The 27,066-nt window shown below is 44.3% G+C and overlaps 42 non-coding genes across 42 annotated transcripts; all 42 read right to left on the bottom strand.

Moving 5' to 3' along the window:
- Positions 1 to 469: 469 nt before the first annotated feature.
- On the bottom strand, positions 470 to 576 carry LOC137085592 (U6 spliceosomal RNA). The gene has a single exon (XR_010907160.1). It is a non-coding gene; the product is annotated as a U6 spliceosomal RNA (small nuclear RNA).
- A 518-nt stretch (positions 577 to 1,094) lies between these two features.
- LOC137085593 (U6 spliceosomal RNA) lies at positions 1,095 to 1,201 on the bottom strand. Its single transcript, XR_010907161.1, has one exon. It is a non-coding gene; the product is annotated as a U6 spliceosomal RNA (small nuclear RNA).
- A 519-nt stretch (positions 1,202 to 1,720) lies between these two features.
- On the bottom strand, positions 1,721 to 1,827 carry LOC137085594 (U6 spliceosomal RNA). The gene has a single exon (XR_010907162.1). It is a non-coding gene; the product is annotated as a U6 spliceosomal RNA (small nuclear RNA).
- A 487-nt stretch (positions 1,828 to 2,314) lies between these two features.
- On the bottom strand, positions 2,315 to 2,421 carry LOC137085596 (U6 spliceosomal RNA). Its single transcript, XR_010907163.1, has one exon. It is a non-coding gene; the product is annotated as a U6 spliceosomal RNA (small nuclear RNA).
- Positions 2,422 to 2,939: 518 nt separating this feature from the next.
- LOC137085597 (U6 spliceosomal RNA) lies at positions 2,940 to 3,046 on the bottom strand. Its single transcript, XR_010907164.1, has one exon. It is a non-coding gene; the product is annotated as a U6 spliceosomal RNA (small nuclear RNA).
- Positions 3,047 to 3,565: 519 nt separating this feature from the next.
- Positions 3,566 to 3,672, bottom strand: LOC137085598 (U6 spliceosomal RNA). The gene has a single exon (XR_010907165.1). It is a non-coding gene; the product is annotated as a U6 spliceosomal RNA (small nuclear RNA).
- Positions 3,673 to 4,191: 519 nt separating this feature from the next.
- Positions 4,192 to 4,298, bottom strand: LOC137085600 (U6 spliceosomal RNA). Its single transcript, XR_010907166.1, has one exon. It is a non-coding gene; the product is annotated as a U6 spliceosomal RNA (small nuclear RNA).
- Positions 4,299 to 4,816: 518 nt separating this feature from the next.
- On the bottom strand, positions 4,817 to 4,923 carry LOC137085500 (U6 spliceosomal RNA). Its single transcript, XR_010907087.1, has one exon. It is a non-coding gene; the product is annotated as a U6 spliceosomal RNA (small nuclear RNA).
- Positions 4,924 to 5,442: 519 nt separating this feature from the next.
- LOC137085438 (U6 spliceosomal RNA) lies at positions 5,443 to 5,548 on the bottom strand. The gene has a single exon (XR_010907028.1). It is a non-coding gene; the product is annotated as a U6 spliceosomal RNA (small nuclear RNA).
- Positions 5,549 to 6,066: 518 nt separating this feature from the next.
- LOC137085601 (U6 spliceosomal RNA) lies at positions 6,067 to 6,173 on the bottom strand. Its single transcript, XR_010907167.1, has one exon. It is a non-coding gene; the product is annotated as a U6 spliceosomal RNA (small nuclear RNA).
- A 519-nt stretch (positions 6,174 to 6,692) lies between these two features.
- On the bottom strand, positions 6,693 to 6,795 carry LOC137085428 (U6 spliceosomal RNA). Its single transcript, XR_010907020.1, has one exon. It is a non-coding gene; the product is annotated as a U6 spliceosomal RNA (small nuclear RNA).
- A 514-nt stretch (positions 6,796 to 7,309) lies between these two features.
- LOC137085501 (U6 spliceosomal RNA) lies at positions 7,310 to 7,416 on the bottom strand. Its single transcript, XR_010907088.1, has one exon. It is a non-coding gene; the product is annotated as a U6 spliceosomal RNA (small nuclear RNA).
- A 519-nt stretch (positions 7,417 to 7,935) lies between these two features.
- Positions 7,936 to 8,041, bottom strand: LOC137085439 (U6 spliceosomal RNA). The gene has a single exon (XR_010907029.1). It is a non-coding gene; the product is annotated as a U6 spliceosomal RNA (small nuclear RNA).
- A 518-nt stretch (positions 8,042 to 8,559) lies between these two features.
- Positions 8,560 to 8,666, bottom strand: LOC137085602 (U6 spliceosomal RNA). The gene has a single exon (XR_010907168.1). It is a non-coding gene; the product is annotated as a U6 spliceosomal RNA (small nuclear RNA).
- Positions 8,667 to 9,185: 519 nt separating this feature from the next.
- On the bottom strand, positions 9,186 to 9,292 carry LOC137085603 (U6 spliceosomal RNA). Its single transcript, XR_010907169.1, has one exon. It is a non-coding gene; the product is annotated as a U6 spliceosomal RNA (small nuclear RNA).
- A 518-nt stretch (positions 9,293 to 9,810) lies between these two features.
- On the bottom strand, positions 9,811 to 9,917 carry LOC137085604 (U6 spliceosomal RNA). Its single transcript, XR_010907170.1, has one exon. It is a non-coding gene; the product is annotated as a U6 spliceosomal RNA (small nuclear RNA).
- A 519-nt stretch (positions 9,918 to 10,436) lies between these two features.
- LOC137085605 (U6 spliceosomal RNA) lies at positions 10,437 to 10,543 on the bottom strand. The gene has a single exon (XR_010907171.1). It is a non-coding gene; the product is annotated as a U6 spliceosomal RNA (small nuclear RNA).
- Positions 10,544 to 11,061: 518 nt separating this feature from the next.
- Positions 11,062 to 11,168, bottom strand: LOC137085606 (U6 spliceosomal RNA). The gene has a single exon (XR_010907172.1). It is a non-coding gene; the product is annotated as a U6 spliceosomal RNA (small nuclear RNA).
- A 519-nt stretch (positions 11,169 to 11,687) lies between these two features.
- LOC137085607 (U6 spliceosomal RNA) lies at positions 11,688 to 11,794 on the bottom strand. The gene has a single exon (XR_010907173.1). It is a non-coding gene; the product is annotated as a U6 spliceosomal RNA (small nuclear RNA).
- A 487-nt stretch (positions 11,795 to 12,281) lies between these two features.
- On the bottom strand, positions 12,282 to 12,388 carry LOC137085388 (U6 spliceosomal RNA). Its single transcript, XR_010906982.1, has one exon. It is a non-coding gene; the product is annotated as a U6 spliceosomal RNA (small nuclear RNA).
- Positions 12,389 to 12,906: 518 nt separating this feature from the next.
- Positions 12,907 to 13,013, bottom strand: LOC137085608 (U6 spliceosomal RNA). The gene has a single exon (XR_010907174.1). It is a non-coding gene; the product is annotated as a U6 spliceosomal RNA (small nuclear RNA).
- A 519-nt stretch (positions 13,014 to 13,532) lies between these two features.
- LOC137085609 (U6 spliceosomal RNA) lies at positions 13,533 to 13,639 on the bottom strand. Its single transcript, XR_010907175.1, has one exon. It is a non-coding gene; the product is annotated as a U6 spliceosomal RNA (small nuclear RNA).
- Positions 13,640 to 14,158: 519 nt separating this feature from the next.
- On the bottom strand, positions 14,159 to 14,264 carry LOC137085440 (U6 spliceosomal RNA). Its single transcript, XR_010907030.1, has one exon. It is a non-coding gene; the product is annotated as a U6 spliceosomal RNA (small nuclear RNA).
- A 518-nt stretch (positions 14,265 to 14,782) lies between these two features.
- On the bottom strand, positions 14,783 to 14,889 carry LOC137085466 (U6 spliceosomal RNA). The gene has a single exon (XR_010907054.1). It is a non-coding gene; the product is annotated as a U6 spliceosomal RNA (small nuclear RNA).
- A 519-nt stretch (positions 14,890 to 15,408) lies between these two features.
- On the bottom strand, positions 15,409 to 15,515 carry LOC137085921 (U6 spliceosomal RNA). Its single transcript, XR_010907471.1, has one exon. It is a non-coding gene; the product is annotated as a U6 spliceosomal RNA (small nuclear RNA).
- A 598-nt stretch (positions 15,516 to 16,113) lies between these two features.
- On the bottom strand, positions 16,114 to 16,220 carry LOC137085610 (U6 spliceosomal RNA). The gene has a single exon (XR_010907176.1). It is a non-coding gene; the product is annotated as a U6 spliceosomal RNA (small nuclear RNA).
- A 518-nt stretch (positions 16,221 to 16,738) lies between these two features.
- LOC137085612 (U6 spliceosomal RNA) lies at positions 16,739 to 16,845 on the bottom strand. The gene has a single exon (XR_010907177.1). It is a non-coding gene; the product is annotated as a U6 spliceosomal RNA (small nuclear RNA).
- Positions 16,846 to 17,364: 519 nt separating this feature from the next.
- LOC137085613 (U6 spliceosomal RNA) lies at positions 17,365 to 17,471 on the bottom strand. The gene has a single exon (XR_010907178.1). It is a non-coding gene; the product is annotated as a U6 spliceosomal RNA (small nuclear RNA).
- Positions 17,472 to 17,958: 487 nt separating this feature from the next.
- LOC137085389 (U6 spliceosomal RNA) lies at positions 17,959 to 18,065 on the bottom strand. The gene has a single exon (XR_010906983.1). It is a non-coding gene; the product is annotated as a U6 spliceosomal RNA (small nuclear RNA).
- Positions 18,066 to 18,583: 518 nt separating this feature from the next.
- Positions 18,584 to 18,690, bottom strand: LOC137085614 (U6 spliceosomal RNA). The gene has a single exon (XR_010907179.1). It is a non-coding gene; the product is annotated as a U6 spliceosomal RNA (small nuclear RNA).
- A 519-nt stretch (positions 18,691 to 19,209) lies between these two features.
- On the bottom strand, positions 19,210 to 19,316 carry LOC137085615 (U6 spliceosomal RNA). The gene has a single exon (XR_010907180.1). It is a non-coding gene; the product is annotated as a U6 spliceosomal RNA (small nuclear RNA).
- Positions 19,317 to 19,835: 519 nt separating this feature from the next.
- LOC137085430 (U6 spliceosomal RNA) lies at positions 19,836 to 19,941 on the bottom strand. The gene has a single exon (XR_010907022.1). It is a non-coding gene; the product is annotated as a U6 spliceosomal RNA (small nuclear RNA).
- Positions 19,942 to 20,459: 518 nt separating this feature from the next.
- Positions 20,460 to 20,566, bottom strand: LOC137085467 (U6 spliceosomal RNA). The gene has a single exon (XR_010907055.1). It is a non-coding gene; the product is annotated as a U6 spliceosomal RNA (small nuclear RNA).
- Positions 20,567 to 21,085: 519 nt separating this feature from the next.
- Positions 21,086 to 21,192, bottom strand: LOC137085393 (U6 spliceosomal RNA). The gene has a single exon (XR_010906987.1). It is a non-coding gene; the product is annotated as a U6 spliceosomal RNA (small nuclear RNA).
- Positions 21,193 to 21,710: 518 nt separating this feature from the next.
- Positions 21,711 to 21,817, bottom strand: LOC137085616 (U6 spliceosomal RNA). The gene has a single exon (XR_010907181.1). It is a non-coding gene; the product is annotated as a U6 spliceosomal RNA (small nuclear RNA).
- Positions 21,818 to 22,336: 519 nt separating this feature from the next.
- LOC137085935 (U6 spliceosomal RNA) lies at positions 22,337 to 22,443 on the bottom strand. The gene has a single exon (XR_010907484.1). It is a non-coding gene; the product is annotated as a U6 spliceosomal RNA (small nuclear RNA).
- A 519-nt stretch (positions 22,444 to 22,962) lies between these two features.
- Positions 22,963 to 23,069, bottom strand: LOC137085497 (U6 spliceosomal RNA). The gene has a single exon (XR_010907084.1). It is a non-coding gene; the product is annotated as a U6 spliceosomal RNA (small nuclear RNA).
- A 519-nt stretch (positions 23,070 to 23,588) lies between these two features.
- LOC137085395 (U6 spliceosomal RNA) lies at positions 23,589 to 23,695 on the bottom strand. The gene has a single exon (XR_010906988.1). It is a non-coding gene; the product is annotated as a U6 spliceosomal RNA (small nuclear RNA).
- Positions 23,696 to 24,213: 518 nt separating this feature from the next.
- Positions 24,214 to 24,320, bottom strand: LOC137085392 (U6 spliceosomal RNA). Its single transcript, XR_010906986.1, has one exon. It is a non-coding gene; the product is annotated as a U6 spliceosomal RNA (small nuclear RNA).
- A 519-nt stretch (positions 24,321 to 24,839) lies between these two features.
- Positions 24,840 to 24,946, bottom strand: LOC137085414 (U6 spliceosomal RNA). Its single transcript, XR_010907006.1, has one exon. It is a non-coding gene; the product is annotated as a U6 spliceosomal RNA (small nuclear RNA).
- A 519-nt stretch (positions 24,947 to 25,465) lies between these two features.
- LOC137085885 (U6 spliceosomal RNA) lies at positions 25,466 to 25,572 on the bottom strand. Its single transcript, XR_010907438.1, has one exon. It is a non-coding gene; the product is annotated as a U6 spliceosomal RNA (small nuclear RNA).
- Positions 25,573 to 26,091: 519 nt separating this feature from the next.
- On the bottom strand, positions 26,092 to 26,198 carry LOC137085416 (U6 spliceosomal RNA). The gene has a single exon (XR_010907008.1). It is a non-coding gene; the product is annotated as a U6 spliceosomal RNA (small nuclear RNA).
- Between the last annotated feature and the right edge of the window lie 868 nt (positions 26,199 to 27,066).

Genomic DNA, 27,066 nt, shown 5'->3' on the forward strand with positions numbered 1-27,066 from the left:
CTCACCAAGGTGGTAAGGCCCAGCAAACTATCTCGACACTGTATACCTTATTGCACACACTGATATATGCAACAGCTCAATCATTTTAGGGAAAGGGTATGTTAAAGCTTCATTGTTCACGTATGGCCTAATTCCACCATGATATCATAGAGCATCTGCTGAAAGAAGGGTGTTGTCAGACTTATCGATGGTACCAGTGTACAAGCACTGAAGAAGGCGTGGCCTCTACGTTTTCATGAGAAAAAAAGTTGGCAGAAAGACGAAACATCCTTTGATGTCTTTGTCAAGGGAGTATAAACTCGATGTAACTGGACACGATATGCAGCAGGAGGAGTTGATCCTATGGAGATCTTGAGGCAGTGAAGGACTTGACAGAATTTTCCTGATTTGGAAGAGAACACAAACGAAAATAAGGAGTGGCAGGAGGGGATGCTTTTAGACCTGTGAAGCAGGCCTTGATCACAGCTGCATAAATATGGAGCGCTTCACGGATTTGCGTGTCATCCTTTCGCAGGGGCCATGCTAATCTTCTCTGTATCGATCCAATTTTAGTATATGTGCTGCCTTAGCAAGCACAAGTTTGCTGGCCGCTCAAGGCATATATACCCCTCAGGTCCCAATAAGCTCTCACCAAGGTGGTAAGGCCCAGCAAACTATCTCGCCACTATATACCTTATTGCACACACTGATATATGCAATAGCTCAATAATTTTAGGGAAAGGGTATGTTAAAGCTTCCTTGTTGACATATGGCCTAATTCCACCATGATATCTTAGAGCATCTGCTGAAAGAAGGGTGTTGCCAGACTTATCGATGGTAACAGTGTACAAGCACTGAAGAAGGCGTGGCCTCTACGTTTTCGTGAGAAAAAAGTTGGCAGAAAGACGAAACATCCTTTGATGTCTTTGTCAAGGGAGTATAAACTCGATGTAACTGGACACAATCTGCAGCAGGAGGAGTTGATCCTATGGAGATCTTGAGGCAGTGAAGGACTTGACAGAATTTTCCTGATTTGGAAGAGAACACAAACGAAAATAAGGAGTGGCAGGAGGGGATGCTTTTAGACCTGTGAAGCAGGCCTTGATCACAGCTGCATAAATATGGAGCGCTTCACGGATTTGCGTGTCATCCTTTCGCAGGGGCCATGCTAATCTTCTCTGTATCGATCCAATTTTAGTATATGTGCTGCCTTAGCAAGCACAACTTTGCTGGCCGCTCAAGGCATATGTACACCTCAGGTCCCAGCAAGCTCTCACCAAGGTGGTAAGGCCCAGCAAACTATCTCGCCACTGTATACCTTATTGCACACACTGATATATGCAACAGCTCAATCATTTTAGGGAAAGGGTATGTTAAAGCTTCATTGTTCATATATGGCCTAATTCCACCATGATATCATAGAGCATCTGCTGAAAGAAGGGTGTTGTCAGACTTATCGATGGTACCAGTGTACAAGCACTGAAGAAGGTGTGGCCTCTACGTTTTCGTGAGAAAAAAAGTTGGCAGAAAGACGAAACATCCTTTGATGTCTTTGTCAAGGGAGTATAAACTCGATGTAACTGGACACGATATGCAGCAGGAGGAGTTGATCCTATGGAGATCTTGAGGCAGTGAAGAACTTGACAGAATTTTCCTGATTTGGAAGAGAACACAAACGAAAATAAAGAGTGGCAGGAGGGGATGCTTTTAGACCTGTGAAGCAGGCCTTGATCACAGCTGCATAAATATGGAGCGCTTCACGGATTTGCGTGTCATCCTTTCGCAGGGGCCATGCTAATCTTCTCTGTATCGATCCAATTTTAGTATATGTGCTGCCTTAGCAAGCACAAGTTTGCTGGCCGCTCAAGGCATATGTACACCTCAGGTCCCAGCAAGCTCTCACCAAGGTGGTAAGGCCCAGCAAACTATCTCGACACTGTATACCTTATTGCACACACTGATATATGCAACAGCTCAATAATTTTAGGGAAAGGGTATGTTAAAGCTTCATTGTTCACATATGGCCTAATTTCACCATGATATCATAGAGCATCTGCTGAAAGAAGGGTGCACTGAAGAAGGCGTGGCCTCTACGTTTTCATGAGAAAAAAAAGTTGGCAGAAAGACGAAACATCCTTTGATGTCTTTGTCAAGGGAGTATAAACTCGATGTAACTGGACACGATATGCAGCAGGAGGAGTTGATCCTATGGAGATCTTGAGGCAGTGAAGGACTTGACAGAATTTTCCTGATTTGGAAGAGAACACAAACGAAAATAAGGAGTGGCAGGAGGGGATGCTTTTAGACCTGTGAAGCAGGCCTTGATCACAGCTGCATAAATATGGAGCGCTTCACGGATTTGCGTGTCATCCTTTCGCAGGGGCCATGCTAATCTTCTCTGTATCGATCCAATTTTAGTATATGTGCTGCCTTAGCAAGCACAAGTTTGCTGGCCGCTCAAGGCATATATACCCCTCAGGTCCCAATAAGCTCTCACCAAGGTGGTAAGGCCCAGCAAACTATCTCGCCACTATATACCTTATTGCACACACTGATATATGCAATAGCTCAATAATTTTAGGGAAAGGGTATGTTAAAGCTTCCTTGTTGACATATGGCCTAATTCCACCATGATATCTTAGAGCATCTGCTGAAAGAAGGGTGTTGCCAGACTTATCGATGGTAACAGTGTACAAGCACTGAAGAAGGCGTGGCCTCTACGTTTTCGTGAGAAAAAAGTTGGCAGAAAGACGAAACATCCTTTGATGTCTTTGTCAAGGGAGTATAAACTCGATGTAACTGGACACAATCTGCAGCAGGAGGAGTTGATCCTATGGAGATCTTGAGGCAGTGAAGGACTTGACAGAATTTTCCTGATTTGGAAGAGAACACAAACGAAAATAAGGAGTGGCAGGAGGGGATGCTTTTAGACCTGTGAAGCAGGCCTTGATGACAGCTGCATAAATATGGAGCGCTTCACGGATTTGCGTGTCATCCTTTCGCAGGGGCCATGCTAATCTTCTCTGTATCGATCCAATTTTAGTATATGTGCTGCCTTAGCAAGCACAACTTTGCTGGCCGCTCAAGACATATTTAGCCCTCAGGTCCCAGCAAGCTCTCACCAAGGTGGTAAGGCCCAGCAAACTATCTCGCCACTGTATACCTTATTGCACTCACTGATATATGCAACAGCTCAATAATTTTAGGGAAAGGGTATGTTAAAGCTTCATTGTTCACATATGGCCTAATTCCACCATGATATCATAGAGCATCTGCTGAAAGAAGGGTGTTGTCAGACTTATCGATGGTACCAGTGTACAAGCACTGAAGAAGGCGTGGCCTCTACGTTTTCGAGAGAAAAAAAGTTGGCAGAAAGACGAAACATCCTTTGATGTTTTTGTCAAGGGAGTATAAACTCGATGTAACTGGACACGATATGCAGCAGGAGGAGTTGATCCTATGGAGATCTTGAGGCAGTGAAGGACTTGACAGAATTTTCCTGATTTGGAAGAGAACACAAACGAAAATAAGGAGTGGCAGGAGGGGATGCTTTTAGACCTGTGAAGCAGGCCTTGATCACAGCTGCATAAATATGGAGCGCTTCACGGATTTGCGTGTCATCCTTTCGCAGGGGCCATGCTAATCTTCTCTGTATCGATCCAATTTTAGTATATGTGCTGCCTTAGCAAGCACAAGTTTGCTGGCCGCTCAAGGCATATGTACACCTCAGGTCCCAGCAAGCTCTCACCAAGGTGGTAAGGCCCAGCAAACTATCTCGACACTGTATACCTTATTGCACACACTGATATATGCAACAGCTCAATAATTTTAGGGAAAGGGTATGTTAAAGCTTCATTGTTCATATATGGCCTAATTCCACCATGATATCATAGAGCATCTGCTGAAAGAAGGGTGTTGTCAGACTTATCGATGGTACCAGTGTACAAGCACTGAAGAAGGCGTGGCCTCTACGTTTTCGTGAGAAAAAAAGTTGGCAGAAAGACGTAACATCCTTTGATGTCTTTGTCAAGGGAGTATAAACTCGATGTAACTGGACACGATATGCAGCAGGAGGAGTTGATCCTATGGAGATCTTGAGGCAGTGAAGAACTAGACAGAATTTTCCTGATTTGGAAGAGAACACAAACGAAAATAAAGAGTGGCAGGAGGGGATGCTTTTAGACCTGTGAAGCAGGCCTTGATCACAGCTGCATAAATATGGAGCGCTTCACGGATTTGCGTGTCATCCTTTCGCAGGGGCCATGCTAATCTTCTCTGTATCGATCCAATTTTAGTATATGTGCTGCCTTAGCAAGCACAAGTTTGCTGGCTGCTCAAGGCATATGTACACCTCAGGTCCCAGCAAGCTCTCACCAAGGTGGTAACGCCCAGCAAACTATCTCGACACTGTATACCTTATTGCACACACTGATATATGCAACAGCTCAATAATTTTAGGGAAAGGGTATGTTAAAGCTTCATTGTTCACATATGGCCTAATTTCACCATGACATCATAGAGCATCTGCTGAAAGAAGGGTGTTGTCAGACTTATCGATGGTACCAGTGTACAAGCACTGAAGAAGGCGTGGCCTCTACATTTCGTGAGAAAAAAAGTTGGCAGAAAGACGAATCATCCTTTGATGTCTTTGTCAAGGGAGTATAAACTCGATGTAACTGGGCACAATCTGCAGCAGGAGGAAATGATCCTATGGAGATCTTGAGGCAGTGAAGGACTTGACAGAATTTTCCTGATTTGGAAGAGAACACAAACGAAAATAAAGAGTTGCAGGAGGGGATGCTTTTAGACCTGTGAAGCAGGCCTTGATCACAGCTGCATAAATATGGAGCACTTCACGGATTTCCATGTCATCCTTTTTCAGGGGCCATGTTAATCTTCTCTGTATCAATCCAATTTTAGTATATGTGGTGCCTTAGCAAGCACAAGTTTGCTGGCCGCTCAAGGCATATGTAGCCCTAAGGTCCCAGCAAGCTCTCACCAAGGTGGTAAGGCCCAGCAAACTATCTCGCCACTGTATACCTTATTGCACACACTGATATATGCAACAGCTCAATAATTTTAGGGAAAGGGTATGTTAAAGCTTCATTGTTCACATATGGCCTAATTCCACCATGATATCATAGAGCATCTGCTGAAAGAAGGGTGTTGTCAGACTTATCGTAGGTACCAGTGTACAAGCACTGAAGAAGGCGTGGCCTCTACGTTTTCGTGAGAAAAAAAGTTGGCAGAAAGACGAAACATCCTTTGATGTCTTTGTCAAGGGAGTATAAACTCGATGTAACTGGACACGATATGCAGCAGGAGGAGTTGATCCTATGGAGATCTTGAGGCAGTGAAGAACTTGACAGAATTTTCCTGATTTGGAAGAGAACACAAACGAAAATAAAGAGTGGCAGGAGGGGATGCTTTTAGACCTGTGAAGCAGGCCTTGATCACAGCTGCATAAATATGGAGCGCTTCACGGATTTGGGTGTCATCCTTTCGCAGGGGCCATGCTAATCTTCTCTGTATCGATCCATTTTAGTATATGTGCTGCCTTAGCAAGCACAAGTTTGCTGGCCGCTCAAGGCATATGTACACCTCAGGTCCCAGCAAGCTCTCACCAAGGTGGTAAGGCCCAGCAAACTATCTCGACACTGTATACCTTATTGTACACACTGATATATGCAACAGCTCAATAATTTTAGGGAAAGGGTATGTTAAAGCTTCATTGTTCACATATGGCCTAATTTCACCATGATATCATAGAGCATCTGCTGAAAGAAGGGTGTTGTCAGACTTATCGATGGTACCAGTGTACAAGCACTGAAGAAGGCGTGGCCTCTACATTTCGTGAGAAAAAAAGTTGGCAGAAAGACGAATCATCCTTTGATGTCTTTGTCAAGGGAGTATAAACTCGATGTAACTGGACACAATCTGCAGCAGGAGGAGTTGATCCTATGGAGATCTTGAGGCAGTGAAGGACTTGACAGAATTTTCCTGATTTGGAAGAGAACACAAACGAAAATAAGGAGTGGCAGGAGGGGATGCTTTTAGACCTGTGAAGCAGGCCTTGATCACAGCTGCATAAATATGGAGCGCTTCACGGATTTGCGTGTCATCCTTTCGCAGGGGCCATGCTAATCTTCTCTGTATCGATCCAATTTTAGTATATGTGCTGCCTTAGCAAGCACAAGTTTGCTGGCCGCTCAAGGCATATGTACACCTCAGGTCCCAGCAAGCTCTCACCAAGGTGGTAAGGCCCAGCAAACTATCTCGACACTGTATACCTTATTGCACACACTGATATATGCAACAGCTCAATAATTTTAGGGAAAGGGTATGTTAAAGCTTCATTGTTCATATATGGCCTAATTCCACCATGATATCATAGAGCATCTGCTGAAAGAAGGGTGTTGTCAGACTTATCGATGGTACCAGTGTACAAGCACTGAAGAAGGCGTGGCCTCTACGTTTTCGTGAGAAAAAAAGTTGGCAGAAAGACGTAACATCCTTTGATGTCTTTGTCAAGGGAGTATAAACTCGATGTAACTGGACACGATATGCAGCAGGAGGAGTTGATCCTATGGAGATCTTGAGGCAGTGAAGAACTAGACAGAATTTTCCTGATTTGGAAGAGAACACAAACGAAAATAAAGAGTGGCAGGAGGGGATGCTTTTAGACCTGTGAAGCAGGCCTTGATCACAGCTGCATAAATATGGAGCGCTTCACGGATTTGCGTGTCATCCTTTCGCAGGGGCCATGCTAATCTTCTCTGTATCGATCCAATTTTAGTATATGTGCTGCCTTAGCGTTTGCTGGCTGCTCAAGGCATATGTACACCTCAGGTCCCAGCAAGCTCTCACCAAGGTGGTAACGCCCAGCAAACTATCTCGACACTGTATACCTTATTGCACACACTGATATATGCAACAGCTCAATAATTTTAGGGAAAGGGTATGTTAAAGCTTCATTGTTCACATATGGCCTAATTTCACCATGACATCATAGAGCATCTGCTGAAAGAAGGGTGTTGTCAGACTTATCGATGGTACCAGTGTACAAGCACTGAAGAAGGCGTGGCCTCTACATTTCGTGAGAAAAAAAGTTGGCAGAAAGACGAATCATCCTTTGATGTCTTTGTCAAGGGAGTATAAACTCGATGTAACTGGGCACAATCTGCAGCAGGAGGAAATGATCCTATGGAGATCTTGAGGCAGTGAAGGACTTGACAGAATTTTCCTGATTTGGAAGAGAACACAAACGAAAATAAAGAGTTGCAGGAGGGGATGCTTTTAGACCTGTGAAGCAGGCCTTGATCACAGCTGCATAAATATGGAGCACTTCACGGATTTCCATGTCATCCTTTTTCAGGGGCCATGTTAATCTTCTCTGTATCAATCCAATTTTAGTATATGTGGTGCCTTAGCAAGCACAAGTTTGCTGGCCGCTCAAGGCATATGTAGCCCTAAGGTCCCAGCAAGCTCTCACCAAGGTGGTAAGGCCCAGCAAACTATCTCGCCACTGTATACCTTATTGCACACACTGATATATGCAACAGCTCAATAATTTTAGGGAAAGGGTATGTTAAAGCTTCATTGTTCACATATGGCCTAATTCCACCATGATATCATAGAGCATCTGCTGAAAGAAGGGTGTTGTCAGACTTATCGTAGGTACCAGTGTACAAGCACTGAAGAAGGCGTGGCCTCTACGTTTTCGTGAGAAAAAAAGTTGGCAGAAAGACGAAACATCCTTTGATGTCTTTGTCAAGGGAGTATAAACTCGATGTAACTGGACACGATATGCAGCAGGAGGAGTTGATCCTATGGAGATCTTGAGGCAGTGAAGAACTTGACAGAATTTTCCTGATTTGGAAGAGAACACAAACGAAAATAAAGAGTGGCAGGAGGGGATGCTTTTAGACCTGTGAAGCAGGCCTTGATCACAGCTGCATAAATATGGAGCGCTTCACGGATTTGGGTGTCATCCTTTCGCAGGGGCCATGCTAATCTTCTCTGTATCGATCCATTTTAGTATATGTGCTGCCTTAGCAAGCACAAGTTTGCTGGCCGCTCAAGGCATATGTACACCTCAGGTCCCAGCAAGCTCTCACCAAGGTGGTAAGGCCCAGCAAACTATCTCGACACTGTATACCTTATTGTACACACTGATATATGCAACAGCTCAATAATTTTAGGGAAAGGGTATGTTAAAGCTTCATTGTTCACATATGGCCTAATTTCACCATGATATCATAGAGCATCTGCTGAAAGAAGGGTGTTGTCAGACTTATCGATGGTACCAGTGTACAAGCACTGAAGAAGGCGTGGCCTCTACATTTCGTGAGAAAAAAAGTTGGCAGAAAGACGAATCATCCTTTGATGTCTTTGTCAAGGGAGTATAAACTCGATGTAACTGGACACAATCTGCAGCAGGAGGAGTTGATCCTATGGAGATCTTGAGGCAGTGAAGGACTTGACAGAATTTTCCTGATTTGGAAGAGAACACAATCGAAAATAAAGAGTTGCAGGAGGGGATGCTTTTAGACCTGTGAAGCAGGCCTTGATCACAGCTGCATAAATATGGAGCGCTTCACGGATTTGCGTGTCATCCTTTCGCAGGGGCCATGCTAATCTTCTCTGTATCGATCCAATTTTAGTATATGTGCTGCCTTAGCAAGCACAAGTTTGCTGGCCGCTCAAGGCATATGTACACCTCAGGTCCCAGCAAGCTCTCACCAAGGTGGTAAGGCCCAGCAAACTATCGCGCCACTGTATACCTTATTGCACACACTGATATATGCAACAGCTCAATAATTTTAGGGAAAGGGTATGTTAAAGCTTCATTGTTCACGTATGGCCTAATTCCACCATGATATCTTAGAACATCTGCTGAAAGAAGGGTGTTGCCAGACTTATCGATGGTACCAGTGTACAAGCACTGAAGAAGGCGTGGCCTCTACGTTTTCGTGAGAAAAAAAGTTGTCAGAAAGACGAATCATCCTTTGATGTCTTTGTCAAGGGAGTATAAACTCGATGTAACTGGACACAATCTGCAGCAGGAGGAGTTGATCCTATGGAGATCTTGAGGCAGTGAAGGACTTGACAGAATTTTCCTGATTTGGAAGAGAACACAAACGAAAATAAAGAGTGGCAGGAGGGGATGCTTTTAGACCTGTGAAGCAGGCCTTGATCACAGCTGCATAAATATGGAGCGCTTCACGGATTTGCGTGTCATCCTTTCGCAGGGGCCATGCTAATCTTCTCTGTATCGATCCAATTTTAGTATATGTGCTGCCTTAGCAAGCACAAGTTTGCTGGCGCTCAAGGCATATGTACACCTCAGGTCCCAGCAAGCTCTCACCAAGGTGGTAAGGCCCAGCAAACTATCTCGACACTGTATACCTTATTGCACACACTGATATATGCAACAGCTCAATCATTTTAGGGAAAGGGTATGTTAAAGCTTCATTGTTCACGTATGGCCTAATTCCACCATGATATCATAGAGCATCTGCTGAAAGAAGGGTGTTGTCAGACTTATCGATGGTACCAGTGTACAAGCACTGAAGAAGGCGTGGCCTCTACGTTTTCATGAGAAAAAAAGTTGGCAGAAAGACGAAACATCCTTTGATATCTTTGTCAAGGGAGTATAAACTCGATGTAACTGGACACGATATGCAGCAGGAGGAGTTGATCCTATGGAGATCTTGAGGCAGTGAAGGACTTGACAGAATTTTCCTGATTTGGAAGAGAACACAAACGAAAATAAGGAGTGGCAGGAGGGGATGCTTTTAGACCTGTGAAGCAGGCCTTGATCACAGCTGCATAAATATGGAGCGCTTCACGGATTTGCGTGTCATCCTTTCGCAGGGGCCATGCTAATCTTCTCTGTATCGATCCAATTTTAGTATATGTGCTGCCTTAGCAAGCACAAGTTTGCTGGCCGCTCAAGGCATATGTACACCTCAGGTCCCAGCAAGCTCTCACCAAGGTGGTAAGGCCCAGCAAACTATCTCGACACTGTATACCTTATTGCACACACTGATATATGCAACAGCTCAATCATTTTAGGGAAAGGGTATGTTAAAGCTTCATTGTTCACGTATGGCCTAATTCCACCATGATATCATAGAGCATCTGCTGAAAGAAGGGTGTTGTCAGACTTATCGATGGTACCAGTGTACAAGCACTGAAGAAGGCGTGGCCTCTACGTTTTCATGAGAAAAAAAGTTGGCAGAAAGACGAAACATCCTTTGATGTCTTTGTCAAGGGAGTATAAACTCGATGTAACTGGACACGATATGCAGCAGGAGGAGTTGATCCTATGGAGATCTTGAGGCAGTGAAGGACTTGACAGAATTTTCCTGATTTGGAAGAGAACACAAACGAAAATAAGGAGTGGCAGGAGGGGATGCTTTTAGACCTGTGAAGCAGGCCTTGATCACAGCTGCATAAATATGGAGCGCTTCACGGATTTGCGTGTCATCCTTTCGCAGGGGCCATGCTAATCTTCTCTGTATCGATCCAATTTTAGTATATGTGCTGCCTTAGCAAGCACAAGTTTGCTGGCCGCTCAAGGCATATATACCCCTCAGGTCCCAATAAGCTCTCACCAAGGTGGTAAGGCCCAGCAAACTATCTCGCCACTATATACCTTATTGCACACACTGATATATGCAATAGCTCAATAATTTTAGGGAAAGGGTATGTTAAAGCTTCCTTGTTGACATATGGCCTAATTCCACCATGATATCTTAGAGCATCTGCTGAAAGAAGGGTGTTGCCAGACTTATCGATGGTAACAGTGTACAAGCACTGAAGAAGGCGTGGCCTCTACGTTTTCGTGAGAAAAAAGTTGGCAGAAAGACGAAACATCCTTTGATGTCTTTGTCAAGGGAGTATAAACTCGATGTAACTGGACACGATATGCAGCAGGAGAAGTTGATCCTATGGAGATCTTGAGGCAGTGAAGGACTTGACAGAATTTTCCTGATTTGGAAGAGAACACAAACGAAAATAAGGAGTGGCAGGAGGGGATGCTTTTAGACCTGTGAAGTAGGCCTTGATCACAGCTGCATAAATATGGAGCGCTTCACGGATTTGCGTGTCATCCTTTCGCAGGGGCCATGCTAATCTTCTCTGTATCGATCCAATTTTAGTATATGTGCTGCCTTAGCAAGCACAAGTTTGCTGGCCGCTCAAGGCATATGTACACCTCAGGTCCCAGCAAGCTCTCACCAAGGTGGTAAGGCCCAGCAAACTATCTCGACACTGTATACCTTATTGCACACACTGATATATGCAACAGCTCAATAATTTTAGGGAAAGGGTATGTTAAAGCTTCATTGTTCATATATGGCCTAATTCCACCATGATATCATAGAGCATCTGCTGAAAGAAGGGTGTTGTCAGACTTATCGATGGTACCAGTGTACAAGCACTGAAGAAGGTGTGGCCTCTACGTTTTCGTGAGAAAAAAAGTTGGCAGAAAGACGAAACATCCTTTGATGTCTTTGTCAAGGGAGTATAAACTCGATGTAACTGGACACGATATGCAGCAGGAGGAGTTGATCCTATGGAGATCTTGAGGCAGTGAAGAACTTGACAGAATTTTCCTGATTTGGAAGAGAACACAAACGAAAATAAAGAGTGGCAGGAGGGGATGCTTTTAGACCTGTGAAGCAGGCCTTGATCACAGCTGCATAAATATGGAGCGCTTCACGGATTTGCGTGTCATCCTTTCGCAGGGGCCATGCTAATCTTCTCTGTATCGATCCAATTTTAGTATATGTGCTGCCTTAGCAAGCACAACTTTGCTGGCCGCTCAAGGCATATGTACACCTCAGGTCCCAGCAAGCTCTCACCAAGGTGGTAAGGCCCAGCAAACTATCTCGACACTGTATACCTTATTGCACACACTGATATATGCAACAGCTCAATAATTTTAGGGAAAGGGTATGTTAAAGCTTCATTGTTCACATATGGCCTAATTTCACCATGATATCATAGAGCATCTGCTGAAAGAAGGGTGCACTGAAGAAGGCGTGGCCTCTACGTTTTCATGAGAAAAAAAAGTTGGCAGAAAGACGAAACATCCTTTGATGTCTTTGTCAAGGGAGTATAAACTCGATGTAACTGGACACGATATGCAGCAGGAGGAGTTGATCCTATGGAGATCTTGAGGCAGTGAAGGACTTGACAGAATTTTCCTGATTTGGAAGAGAACACAAACGAAAATAAGGAGTGGCAGGAGGGGATGCTTTTAGACCTGTGAAGCAGGCCTTGATCACAGCTGCATAAATATGGAGCGCTTCACGGATTTGCGTGTCATCCTTTCGCAGGGGCCATGCTAGTCTTCTCTGTATCGATCCAATTTTAGTATATGTGCTGCCTTAGCAAGCACAAGTTTGCTGGCCGCTCAAGGCATATATACCCCTCAGGTCCCAATAAGCTCTCACCAAGGTGGTAAGGCCCAGCAAACTATCTCGCCACTATATACCTTATTGCACACACTGATATATGCAATAGCTCAATAATTTTAGGGAGAGGGTATGTTAAAGCTTCCTTGTTGACATATGGCCTAATTCCACCATGATATCTTAGAGCCTCTGCTGAAAGAAGGGTGTTGCCAGACTTATCGATGGTAACAGTGTACAAGCACTGAAGAAGGCGTGGCCTCTACGTTTTCGTGAGAAAATAGTTGGCAGAAAGACGAAACATCCTTTGATGTCTTTGTCAAGGGAGTATAAACTCGATGTAACTGGACACAATCTGCAGCAGGAGGAGTTGATCCTATGGAGATCTTGAGGCAGTGAAGGACTTGACAGAATTTTCCTGATTTGGAAGAGAACACAAACGAAAATAAGGAGTGGCAGGAGGGGATGCTTTTAGACCTGTGAAGCAGGCCTTGATCACAGCTGCATAAATATGGAGCGCTTCACGGATTTGCGTGTCATCCTTTCGCAGGGGCCATGCTAATCTTCTCTGTATCGATCCAATTTTAGTATATGTGCTGCCTTAGCAAGCACAACTTTGCTGGCCGCTCAAGACATATTTAGCCCTCAGGTCCCAGCAAGCTCTCACCAAGGTGGTAAGGCCCAGCAAACTATCTCGCCACTGTATACCTTATTGCACTCACTGATATATGCAACAGCTCAATAATTTTAGGGAAAGGGTATGTTAAAGCTTCATTGTTCACATATGGCCTAATTCCACCATGATATCATAGAGCATCTGCTGAAAGAAGGGTGTTGTCAGACTTATCGATGGTACCAGTGTACAAGCACTGAAGAAGGCGTGGCCTCTACGTTTTCGTGAGAAAAAAAGTTGGCAGAAAGACGAAACATCCTTTGATGTTTTTGTCAAGGGAGTATAAACTCGATGTAACTGGACACGATATGCAGCAGGAGGAGTTGATCCTATGGAGATCTTGAGGCAGTGAAGGACTTGACAGAATTTTCCTGATTTGGAAGAGAACACAAACGAAAATAAGGAGTGGCAGGAGGGGATGCTTTTAGACCTGTGAAGCAGGCCTTGATCACAGCTGCATAAATATGGAGCGCTTCACGGATTTGCGTGTCATCCTTTCGCAGGGGCCATGCTAATCTTCTCTGTATCGATCCAATTTTAGTATATGTGCTGCCTTAGCAAGCACAAGTTTGCTGGCCGCTCAAGGCATATGTACACCTCAGGTCCCAGCAAGCTCTCACCAAGGTGGTAAGGCCCAGCAAACTATCTCGACACTGTATACCTTATTGCACACACTGATATATGCAACAGCTCAATAATTTTAGGGAAAGGGTATGTTAAAGCTTCATTGTTCATATATGGCCTAATTCCACCATGATATCATAGAGCATCTGCTGAAAGAAGGGTGTTGTCAGACTTATCGATGGTACCAGTGTACAAGCACTGAAGAAGGCGTGGCCTCTACGTTTTCGTGAGAAAAAAAGTTGGCAGAAAGACGAAACATCCTTTGATGTCTTTGTCAAGGGAGTATAAACTCGATGTAATTGGACACGATATGCAGCAGGAGGAGTTTATCCTATGGAGATCTTGAGGCAGTGAAGAACTTGACAGAATTTTCCTGATTTGGAAGAGAACACAAACGAAAATAAAGAGTGGCAGGAGGGGATGCTTTTAGACCTGTGAAGCAGGCCTTGATCACAGCTGCATAAATATGGAGCGCTTCACGGATTTGGGTGTCATCCTTTCGCAGGGGCCATGCTAATCTTCTCTGTATCGATCCATTTTAGTATATGTGCTGCCTTAGCAAGCACAAGTTTGCTGGCCGCTCAAGGCATATGTACACCTCAGGTCCCAGCAAGCTCTCACCAAGGTGGTAAGGCCCAGCAAACTATCTCGACACTGTATACCTTATTGTACACACTGATATATGCAACAGCTCAATAATTTTAGGGAAAGGGTATGTTAAAGCTTCATTGTTCACATATGGCCTAATTTCACCATGATATCATAGAGCATCTGCTGAAAGAAGGGTGTTGTCAGACTTATCGATGGTACCAGTGTACAAGCACTGAAGAAGGCGTGGCCTCTACATTTCGTGAGAAAAAAAGTTGGCAGAAAGACGAATCATCCTTTGATGTCTTTGTCAAGGGAGTATAAACTCGATGTAACTGGACACAATCTGCAGCAGGAGGAGTTGATCCTATGGAGATCTTGAGGCAGTGAAGGACTTGACAGAATTTTCCTGATTTGGAAGAGAACACAAACGAAAATAAAGAGTTGCAGGAGGGGATGCTTTTAGACCTGTGAAGCAGGCCTTGATCACAGCTGCATAAATATGGAGCACTTCACGGATTTCCATGTCATCCTTTTTCAGGGGCCATGTTAATCTTCTCTGTATCAATCCAATTTTAGTATATGTGCTGCCTTAGCAAGCACAAGTTTGCTGGCCGCTCAAGGCATATGTACACCTCAGGTCCCAGCAAGCTCTCACCAAGGTGGTAAGGCCCAGCAAACTATCTCGACACTGTATACCTTATTGCACACACTGATATATGCAACAGCTCAATAATTTTAGGGAAAGGGTATGTTAAAGCTTCATTGTTCATATATGGCCTAATTCCACCATGATATCATAGAGCATCTGCTGAAAGAAGGGTGTTGTCAGACTTATCGATGGTACCAGTGTACAAGCACTGAAGAAGGCGTGGCCTCTACGTTTTCGTGAGAAAAAAAGTTGGCAGAAAGACGTAACATCCTTTGATGTCTTTGTCAAGGGAGTATAAACTCGATGTAACTGGACACGATATGCAGCAGGAGGAGTTGATCCTATGGAGATCTTGAGGCAGTGAAGAACTTGACAGAATTTTCCTGATTTGGAAGAGAACACAAACGAAAATAAAGAGTGGCAGGAGGGGATGCTTTTAGACCTGTGAAGCAGGCCTTGATCACAGCTGCATAAATATGGAGCGCTTCACGGATTTGCGTGTCATCCTTTCGCAGGGGCCATGCTAATCTTCTCTGTATCGATCTAATTTTAGTATATGTGCTGCCTTAGCAAGCACAACTTTGCTGGCCGCTCAAGGCATATGTACACCTCAGGTCCCAGCAAGCTCTCACCAAGGTGGTAAGGCCCAGCAAACTATCTTTGCTGGCCGCTCAAGGCATATGTACACCTCAGGTCCCAGCAAGCTCTCACCAAGGTGGTAAGGCCCAGCAAACTATCTCGACACTGTATACCTTATTGCACACACTGATATATGCAACAGCTCAATCATTTTAGGGAAAGGGTATGTTAAAGCTTCATTGTTCACGTATGGCCTAATTCCACCATGATATCATAGAGCATCTGCTGAAAGAAGGGTGTTGTCAGACTTATCGATGGTACCAGTGTACAAGCACTGAAGAAGGCGTGGCCTCTACGTTTTCATGAGAAAAAAAGTTGGCAGAAAGACGAAACATCCTTTGATGTCTTTGTCAAGGGAGTATAAACTCGATGTAACTGGACACGATATGCAGCAGGAGGAGTTGATCCTATGGAGATCTTGAGGCAGTGAAGGACTTGACAGAATTTTCCTGATTTGGAAGAGAACACAAACGAAAATAAGGAGTGGCAGGAGGGGATGCTTTTAGACCTGTGAAGCAGGCCTTGATCACAGCTGCATAAATATGGAGCGCTTCACGGATTTGCGTGTCATCCTTTCGCAGGGGCCATGCTAATCTTCTCTGTATCGATCCAATTTTAGTATATGTGCTGCCTTAGCAAGCACAAGTTTGCTGGCCGCTCAAGGCATATATACCCCTCAGGTCCCAATAAGCTCTCACCAAGGTGGTAAGGCCCAGCAAACTATCTCGCCACTATATACCTTATTGCACACACTGATATATGCAATAGCTCAATAATTTTAGGGAAAGGGTATGTTAAAGCTTCCTTGTTGACATATGGCCTAATTCCACCATGATATCTTAGAGCATCTGCTGAAAGAAGGGTGTTGCCAGACTTATCGATGGTAACAGTGTACAAGCACTGAAGAAGGCGTGGCCTCTACGTTTTCGTGAGAAAAAAGTTGGCAGAAAGACGAAACATCCTTTGATGTCTTTGTCAAGGGAGTATAAACTCGATGTAACTGGACACGATATGCAGCAGGAGAAGTTGATCCTATGGAGATCTTGAGGCAGTGAAGGACTTGACAGAATTTTCCTGATTTGGAAGAGAACACAAACGAAAATAAGGAGTGGCAGGAGGGGATGCTTTTAGACCTGTGAAGTAGGCCTTGATCACAGCTGCATAAATATGGAGCGCTTCACGGATTTGCGTGTCATCCTTTCGCAGGGGCCATGCTAATCTTCTCTGTATCGATCCAATTTTAGTATATGTGCTGCCTTAGCAAGCACAAGTTTGCTGGCCGCTCAAGGCATATGTACACCTCAGGTCCCAGCAAGCTCTCACCAAGGTGGTAAGGCCCAGCAAACTATCTCGACACTGTATACCTTATTGCACACACTGATATATGCAACAGCTCAATAATTTTAGGGAAAGGGTATGTTAAAGCTTCATTGTTCATATATGGCCTAATTCCACCATGATATCATAGAGCATCTGCTGAAAGAAGGGTGTTGTCAGACTTATCGATGGTACCAGTGTACAAGCACTGAAGAAGGTGTGGCCTCTACGTTTTCGTGAGAAAAAAAGTTGGCAGAAAGACGAAACATCCTTTGATGTCTTTGTCAAGGGAGTATAAACTCGATGTAACTGGACACGATATGCAGCAGGAGGAGTTGATCCTATGGAGATCTTGAGGCAGTGAAGAACTTGACAGAATTTTCCTGATTTGGAAGAGAACACAAACGAAAATAAAGAGTGGCAGGAGGGGATGCTTTTAGACCTGTGAAGCAGGCCTTGATCACAGCTGCATAAATATGGAGCGCTTCACGGATTTGCGTGTCATCCTTTCGCAGGGGCCATGCTAATCTTCTCTGTATCGATCCAATTTTAGTATATGTGCTGCCTTAGCAAGCACAACTTTGCTGGCCGCTCAAGGCATATGTACACCTCAGGTCCCAGCAAGCTCTCACCAAGGTGGTAAGGCCCAGCAAACTATCTCGACACTGTATACCTTATTGCACACACTGATATATGCAACAGCTCAATAATTTTAGGGAAAGGGTATGTTAAAGCTTCATTGTTCACATATGGCCTAATTTCACCATGATATCATAGAGCATCTGCTGAAAGAAGGGTGCACTGAAGAAGGCGTGGCCTCTACGTTTTCATGAGAAAAAAAAGTTGGCAGAAAGACGAAACATCCTTTGATGTCTTTGTCAAGGGAGTATAAACTCGATGTAACTGGACACGATATGCAGCAGGAGGAGTTGATCCTATGGAGATCTTGAGGCAGTGAAGGACTTGACAGAATTTTCCTGATTTGGAAGAGAACACAAACGAAAATAAGGAGTGGCAGGAGGGGATGCTTTTAGACCTGTGAAGCAGGCCTTGATCACAGCTGCATAAATATGGAGCGCTTCACGGATTTGCGTGTCATCCTTTCGCAGGGGCCATGCTAGTCTTCTCTGTATCGATCCAATTTTAGTATATGTGCTGCCTTAGCAAGCACAAGTTTGCTGGCCGCTCAAGGCATATATACCCCTCAGGTCCCAATAAGCTCTCACCAAGGTGGTAAGGCCCAGCAAACTATCTCGCCACTATATACCTTATTGCACACACTGATATATGCAATAGCTCAATAATTTTAGGGAGAGGGTATGTTAAAGCTTCCTTGTTGACATATGGCCTAATTCCACCATGATATCTTAGAGCCTCTGCTGAAAGAAGGGTGTTGCCAGACTTATCGATGGTAACAGTGTACAAGCACTGAAGAAGGCGTGGCCTCTACGTTTTCGTGAGAAAATAGTTGGCAGAAAGACGAAACATCCTTTGATGTCTTTGTCAAGGGAGTATAAACTCGATGTAACTGGACACAATCTGCAGCAGGAGGAGTTGATCCTATGGAGATCTTGAGGCAGTGAAGGACTTGACAGAATTTTCCTGATTTGGAAGAGAACACAAACGAAAATAAGGAGTGGCAGGAGGGGATGCTTTTAGACCTGTGAAGCAGGCCTTGATCACAGCTGCATAAATATGGAGCGCTTCACGGATTTGCGTGTCATCCTTTCGCAGGGGCCATGCTAATCTTCTCTGTATCGATCCAATTTTAGTATATGTGCTGCCTTAGCAAGCACAACTTTGCTGGCCGCTCAAGACATATTTAGCCCTCAGGTCCCAGCAAGCTCTCACCAAGGTGGTAAGGCCCAGCAAACTATCTCGCCACTGTATACCTTATTGCACTCACTGATATATGCAACAGCTCAATAATTTTAGGGAAAGGGTATGTTAAAGCTTCATTGTTCACATATGGCCTAATTCCACCATGATATCATAGAGCATCTGCTGAAAGAAGGGTGTTGTCAGACTTATCGATGGTACCAGTGTACAAGCACTGAAGAAGGCGTGGCCTCTACGTTTTCGTGAGAAAAAAAGTTGGCAGAAAGACGAAACATCCTTTGATGTTTTTGTCAAGGGAGTATAAACTCGATGTAACTGGACACGATATGCAGCAGGAGGAGTTGATCCTATGGAGATCTTGAGGCAGTGAAGGACTTGACAGAATTTTCCTGATTTGGAAGAGAACACAAACGAAAATAAGGAGTGGCAGGAGGGGATGCTTTTAGACCTGTGAAGCAGGCCTTGATCACAGCTGCATAAATATGGAGCGCTTCACGGATTTGCGTGTCATCCTTTCGCAGGGGCCATGCTAATCTTCTCTGTATCGATCCAATTTTAGTATATGTGCTGCCTTAGCAAGCACAAGTTTGCTGGCCGCTCAAGGCATATGTACACCTCAGGTCCCAGCAAGCTCTCACCAAGGTGGTAAGGCCCAGCAAACTATCTCGACACTGTATACCTTATTGCACACACTGATATATGCAACAGCTCAATAATTTTAGGGAAAGGGTATGTTAAAGCTTCATTGTTCATATATGGCCTAATTCCACCATGATATCATAGAGCATCTGCTGAAAGAAGGGTGTTGTCAGACTTATCGATGGTACCAGTGTACAAGCACTGAAGAAGGCGTGGCCTCTACGTTTTCGTGAGAAAAAAAGTTGGCAGAAAGACGAAACATCCTTTGATGTCTTTGTCAAGGGAGTATAAACTCGATGTAATTGGACACGATATGCAGCAGGAGGAGTTTATCCTATGGAGATCTTGAGGCAGTGAAGAACTTGACAGAATTTTCCTGATTTGGAAGAGAACACAAACGAAAATAAAGAGTGGCAGGAGGGGATGCTTTTAGACCTGTGAAGCAGGCCTTGATCACAGCTGCATAAATATGGAGCACTTCACGGATTTGGGTGTCATCCTTTCGCAGGGGCCATGCTAATCTTCTCTGTATCGATCCATTTTAGTATATGTGCTGCCTTAGCAAGCACAAGTTTGCTGGCCGCTCAAGGCATATGTACACCTCAGGTCCCAGCAAGCTCTCACCAAGGTGGTAAGGCCCAGCAAACTATCTCGACACTGTATACCTTATTGTACACACTGATATATGCAACAGCTCAATAATTTTAGGGAAAGGGTATGTTAAAGCTTCATTGTTCACATATGGCCTAATTTCACCATGATATCATAGAGCATCTGCTGAAAGAAGGGTGTTGTCAGACTTATCGATAGTACCAGTGTACAAGCACTGAAGAAGGCGTGGCCTCTACATTTCGTGAGAAAAAAAGTTGGCAGAAAGACGAATCATCCTTTGATGTCTTTGTCAAGGGAGTATAAACTCGATGTAACTGGACACAATCTGCAGCAGGAGGAGTTGATCCTATGGAGATCTTGAGGCAGTGAAGGACTTGACAGAATTTTCCTGATTTGGAAGAGAACACAAACGAAAATAAAGAGTTGCAGGAGGGGATGCTTTTAGACCTGTGAAGCAGGCCTTGATCACAGCTGCATAAATATGGAGCACTTCACGGATTTCCATGTCATCCTTTTTCAGGGGCCATGTTAATCTTCTCTGTATCAATCCAATTTTAGTATATGTGCTGCCTTAGCAAGCACAAGTTTGCTGGCCGCTCAAGGCATATGTACACCTCAGGTCCCAGCAAGCTCTCACCAAGGTGGTAAGGCCCAGCAAACTATCTCGACACTGTATACCTTATTGCACACACTGATATATGCAACAGCTCAATAATTTTAGGGAAAGGGTATGTTAAAGCTTCATTGTTCATATATGGCCTAATTCCACCATGATATCATAGAGCATCTGCTGAAAGAAGGGTGTTGTCAGACTTATCGATGGTACCAGTGTACAAGCACTGAAGAAGGCGTGGCCTCTACGTTTTCGTGAGAAAAAAAGTTGGCAGAAAGACGTAACATCCTTTGATGTCTTTGTCAAGGGAGTATAAACTCGATGTAACTGGACACGAAATGCAGCAGGAGGAGTTGATCCTATGGAGATCTTGAGGCAGTGAAGGACTTGACAGAATTTTCCTGATTTGGAAGAGAACACAAACGAAAATAAGGAGTGGCAGGAGGGGATGCTTTTAGACCTGTGAAGCAGGCCTTGATCACAGCTGCATAAATATGGAGCGCTTCACGGATTTGCGTATCATCCTTTCGCAGGGGCCATGCTAATCTTCTCTGTATCGATCTAATTTTAGTATATGTGCTGCCTTAGCAAGCACAACTTTGCTGGCCGCTCAAGGCATATGTACACCTCAGGTCCCAGCAAGCTCTCACCAAGGTGGTAAGGCCCAGCAAACTATCTCGCCACTGTATACCTTATTGCACACACTGATATATGCAACAGCTCAATAATTTTAGGGAAAGGGTATGTTAAAGCTTCATTGTTCACATATGGCCTAATTTCACCATGATATCATAGAGCATCTGCTGAAAGAAGGGTGTTGTCAGACTTATCGATGGTACCAGTGTACAAGCACTGAAGAAGGCGTGGCCTCTACATTTCGTGATAAAAAAAGTTGGCAGAAAGACGAATCATCCTTTGATGTCTTTGTCAAGGGAGTATAAACTCGATGTAACTGGACACAATCTGCAGCAGGAGGAGTTGATCCTATGGAGATCTTGAGGCAGTGAAGGACTTGACAGAATTTTCCTGATTTGGAAGAGAACACAAACGAAAATAAAGAGTTGCAGGAGGGGATGCTTTTAGACCTGTGAAGCAGGCCTTGATCACAGCTGCATAAATATGGAGCGCTTCACGGATTTGCGTGTCATCCTTTCGCAGGGGCCATGCTAATCTTCTCTGTATCGATCCAATTTTAGTATATGTGCTGCCTTAGCAAGCACAAGTTTGCTGGCCGCTCAAGGCATATGTACACCTCAGGTCCCAGCAAGCTCTCACCAAGGTGGTAAGGCCCAGCAAACTATCGCGCCACTGTATACCTTATTGCACACACTGATATATGCAACAGCTCAATAATTTTAGGGAAAGGGTATGTTAAAGCTTCATTGTTCACGTATGGCCTAATTCCACCATGATATCTTAGAACATCTGCTGAAAGAAGGGTGTTGCCAGACTTATCGATGGTACCAGTGTACAAGCACTGAAGAAGGCGTGGCCTCTACGTTTTCGTGAGAAAAAAAGTTGTCAGAAAGACGAATCATCCTTTGATGTCTTTGTCAAGGGAGTATAAACTCGATGTAACTGGACACAATCTGCAGCAGGAGGAGTTGATCCTATGGAGATCTTGAGGCAGTGAAGGACTTGACAGAATTTTCCTGATTTGGAAGAGAACACAAACGAAAATAAAGAGTTGCAGGAGGGGATGCTTTTAGACCTGTGAAGCAGGCCTTGATCACAGCTGCATAAATATGGAGCACTTCACAGATATGCATGTCGTCCTTTCGCAGGGGCCATGCTAATCTTCTCTGTATCGATCCAATTTTAGTATATGTGCTGCCTTAGCAAGCACAAGTTTGCTGGCCGCTCAAGGCATATGTACACCTCAGGTCCCAGCAAGCTCTCACCAAGGTGGTAAGGCCCAGCAAACTATCTCGCCACTGTATACCTTATTGCACACACTGATATATGCAACAGCTCAATCATTTTAGGGAAAGGGTATGTTAAACCTTCATTGTTCACGTATGGCCTAATTCCACCATGATATCATAGAGCATCTGCTGAAAGAAGGGTGTTGTCAGACTTATCGATGGTACCAGTGTACAAGCACTGAAGAAGGCGTGGCCTCTACGTTTTCGTGAGAAAAAAAGTTGGCAGAAAGACGAAACATCCTTTGATGTCTTTGTCAAGGGAGTATAAACTCGATGTAACTGGACACAATCTGCAGCAGGAGGAGTTGATCCTATGGAGATCTTGAGGCAGTGAAGGACTTGACAGAATTTTCCTGATTTGGAAGAGAACACAAACGAAAATAAAGAGTTGCAGGAGGGGATGCTTTTAGACCTGTGAAGCAGGCCTTGATCACAGCTGCATAAATATGGAGCACTTCACGGATTTCCATGTCATCCTTTTTCAGGGGCCATGTTAATTTTCTCTGTATCAATCCAATTTTAGTATATGTGCTGCCTTAGCAAGCACAAGTTTGCTGGCCGCTCAAGGCATATGTACACCTCAGGTCCCAGCAAGCTCTCACCAAGGTGGTAAGGCCCAGCAAACTATCTCGACACTGTATACCTTATTGCACACACTGATATATGCAACAGCTCAATAATTTTAGGGAAAGGGTATGTTAAAGCTTCATTGTTCATATATGGCCTAATTCCACCATGATATCATAGAGCATCTGCTGAAAGAAGGGTGTTGTCAGACTTATCGATGGTACCAGTGTACAAGCACTGAAGAAGGCGTGGCCTCTACGTTTTCGTGAGAAAAAAAGTTGGCAGAAAGACGTAACATCCTTTGATGTCTTTGTCAAGGGAGTATAAACTCGATGTAACTGGACACGAAATGCAGCAGGAGGAGTTGATCCTATGGAGATCTTGAGGCAGTGAAGGACTTGACAGAATTTTCCTGATTTGGAAGAGAACACAAACGAAAATAAGGAGTGGCAGGAGGGGATGCTTTTAGACCTGTGAAGCAGGCCTTGATCACAGCTGCATAAATATGGAGCGCTTCACGGATTTGCGTATCATCCTTTCGCAGGGGCCATGCTAATCTTCTCTGTATCGATCTAATTTTAGTATATGTGCTGCCTTAGCAAGCACAACTTTGCTGGCCGCTCAAGGCATATGTACACCTCAGGTCCCAGCAAGCTCTCACCAAGGTGGTAAGGCCCAGCAAACTATCTCGCCACTGTATACCTTATTGCACACACTGATATATGCAACAGCTCAATAATTTTAGGGAAAGGGTATGTTAAAGCTTCATTGTTCACATATGGCCTAATTTCACCATGATATCATAGAGCATCTGCTGAAAGAAGGGTGTTGTCAGACTTATCGATGGTACCAGTGTACAAGCACTGAAGAAGGCGTGGCCTCTACATTTCGTGATAAAAAAAGTTGGCAGAAAGACGAATCATCCTTTGATGTCTTTGTCAAGGGAGTATAAACTCGATGTAACTGGACACAATCTGCAGCAGGAGGAGTTGATCCTATGGAGATCTTGAGGCAGTGAAGGACTTGACAGAATTTTCCTGATTTGGAAGAAAACACAAACGAAAATAAAGAGTTGCAGGAGGGGATGCTTTTAGACCTGTGAAGCAGGCCTTGATCACAGCTGCATAAATATGGAGCGCTTCACGGATTTGCGTGTCATCCTTTCGCAGGGGCCATGCTAAACTTCTCTGTATCGATCCAATTTTAGTATATGTGCTGCCTTAGCAAGCACAAGTTTGCTGGCCGCTCAAGGCATATGTACACCTCAGGTCCCAGCAAGCTCTCACCAAGGTGGTAAGGCCCAGCAAACTATCTCGACACTGTATACCTTATTGCACACACTGATATATGCAACAGCTCAATCATTTTAGGGAAAGGGTATGTTAAAGCTTCATTGTTCACGTATGGCCTAATTCCACCATGATATCATAGAGCATCTGCTGAAAGAAGGGTGTTGTCAGACTTATCGATGGTACCAGTGTACAAGCACTAAAGAAGGCGTGGCCTCTACGTTTTCGTGAGAAAAAAAGTTGGCAGAAAGACGAAACATCCTTTGATGTCTTTGTCAAGGGAGTATAAACTCGATGTCACTGGACACGATATGCAGCAGGAGGAGTTGATCCTATGGAGATCTTGAGGCAGTGAAGGACTTGACAGAATTTTCCTGATTTGGAAGAGAACACAAACGAAAATAAGGAGTGGCAGGAGGGGATGCTTTTAGACCTGTGAAGCAGGCCTTGATCACAGCTGCATAAATATGGAGCGCTTCACGGATTTGCGTGTCATCCTTTCGCAGGGGCCCTGCTAATCTTCTCTGTATCGATCTAATTTTAGTATATGTGCTGCCTTAGCAAGCACAACTTTGCTGGCCGCTCAAGGCATATGTAGCCCTCAGGTCCCAGCAAGCTCTCACCAAGGTGGTAAGGCCCAGCAAACTATCTCGCCACTGTATACCTTATTGCACACACTGATATATGCAACAGCTCAATAATTTTAGGGAAAGGGTATGTTAAAGCTTCATTGTTCACATATGGCCTAATTCCACCATGATATCATAGAGCATCTGCTGAAAGAAGGGTGTTGCCAGACTTATCGATGGTACCAGTGTACAAGCACTGAAGAAGGCGTGGCCTCTACGTTTTCGTGAGAAAAAAAGTTGGCAGAAAGACGAAACATCCTTTGATGTCTTTGTCAAGGGAGTATAAACTCGATGTAACTGGACACGATATGCAGCAGGAGGAGTTGATCCTATGGAGATCTTGAGGCAGTGAAGGACTTGACAGAATTTTCCTGATTTGGAAGAGAACACAAACGAAAATAAAGAGTTGCAGGAGGGGATGCTTTTAGACCTGTGAAGCAGGCCTTGATCACAGCTGCATAAATATGGAGCGCTTCACGGATTTGCGTGTCATCCTTTCGCAGGGGCCATGCTAATCTTCTCTGTATCAATCCAATTTTAGTATATGTGCTGCCTTAGCAAGCACAAGTTTGCTGGCCACTCAAGGCATATGTAGCCCTCAGGTCCCAGCAAGCTCTCACCAAGGTGGTAAGGCCCAGCAAACTATCTCGCCACTGTATACCTTATTGCACACACTGATATATGCAACAGCTCAATAATTTTAGGGAAAGGGTATGTTAAAGCTTCATTGTTCACATATGGCCTAATTCCACCATGATATCTTAGAACATCTGCTGAAAGAAGGGTGTTGCCAGACTTATCGATGGTACCAGTGTACAAGCACTGAAGAAGGCGTGGCCTCTACGTTTTCGTGAGAAAAAAAGTTGGCAGAAAGACGAATTTTCCTTTGATGTCTTTGTCAAGGGAGTATAAACTCGATGTAACTGGACACAATCTGCAGCAGGAGGAGTTGATCCTATGGAGATCTTGAGGCAGTGAAGGACTTGACAGAATTTTCCTGATTTGGAAGAGAACACAAACGAAAATAAAGAGTAGCAGGAGGGGATGCTTTTAGACCTGTGAAGCAGGCCTTGATCACAGCTGCATAAATATGGAGCGCTTCACGGATTTGCGTGTCATCCTTTCGCAGGGGCCATGCTAATCTTCTGTGTATCGATCCAATTTTAGTATATGTGCTGCCTTAGCAAGCACAAGTTTGCTGGCCGCTCAAGGCATATGTACACCTCAGGTCCCAGCAAGCTCTCACCAAGGTGGTAAGGCCCAGCAAACTATCGCGCCACTGTATACCTTATTGCACACACTGATATATGCAACAGCTCAATAATTTTAGGGAAAGGGTATGTTAAAGCTTCATTGTTCACGTATGGCCTAATTCCACCATGATATCTTAGAACATCTGCTGAAAGAAGGGTGTTGCCAGACTTATCGATGGTACCAGTGTACAAGCACTGAAGAAGGCGTGGCCTCTACGTTTTCGTGAGAAAAAAAGTTGGCAGAAAGACGAATCATCCTTTGATGTCTTTGTCAAGGGAGTATAAAGTCGATGTAACTGGACACAATCTGCAGCAGGAGGAGTTGATCCTATGGAGATCTTGAGGCAGTGAAGGACTTGACAGAATTTTCCTGATTTGGACACTGATATATGCACACACTGATATATGCAACAGCTCAATAATTTTAGGGAAAGGGTATGTTAAAGCTTCATTGTTCACATATGGCCTAATTCCACCATGATATCATAGAGCATCTGCTGAAAGAAGGGTGTTGTCAGACTTATCGATGGTACCAGTGTACAAGCACTGAAGAAGGCGTGGCCTCTACGTTTTCGTGAGAAAAAAAGTTGGCAGAAAGACGAAACATCCTTTGATGTCTTTGTCAAGGGAGTATAAACTCGATGTAACTGGACACGATATGCAGCAGGAGGAGTTGATCCTATGGAGATCTTGAGGCAGTGAAGGACTTGACAGAATTTTCCTGATTTGGAAGAGAACACAAACGAAAATAAGGAGTGGCAGGAGGGGATGCTTTTAGACCTGTGAAGCAGGCCTTGATCACAGCT

The sequence above is a fragment of the Pseudorasbora parva genome, chromosome 8, assembly GCF_024679245.1.
Source record: "Pseudorasbora parva isolate DD20220531a chromosome 8, ASM2467924v1, whole genome shotgun sequence".
NCBI lineage: Eukaryota > Metazoa > Chordata > Actinopteri > Cypriniformes > Gobionidae > Pseudorasbora > Pseudorasbora parva.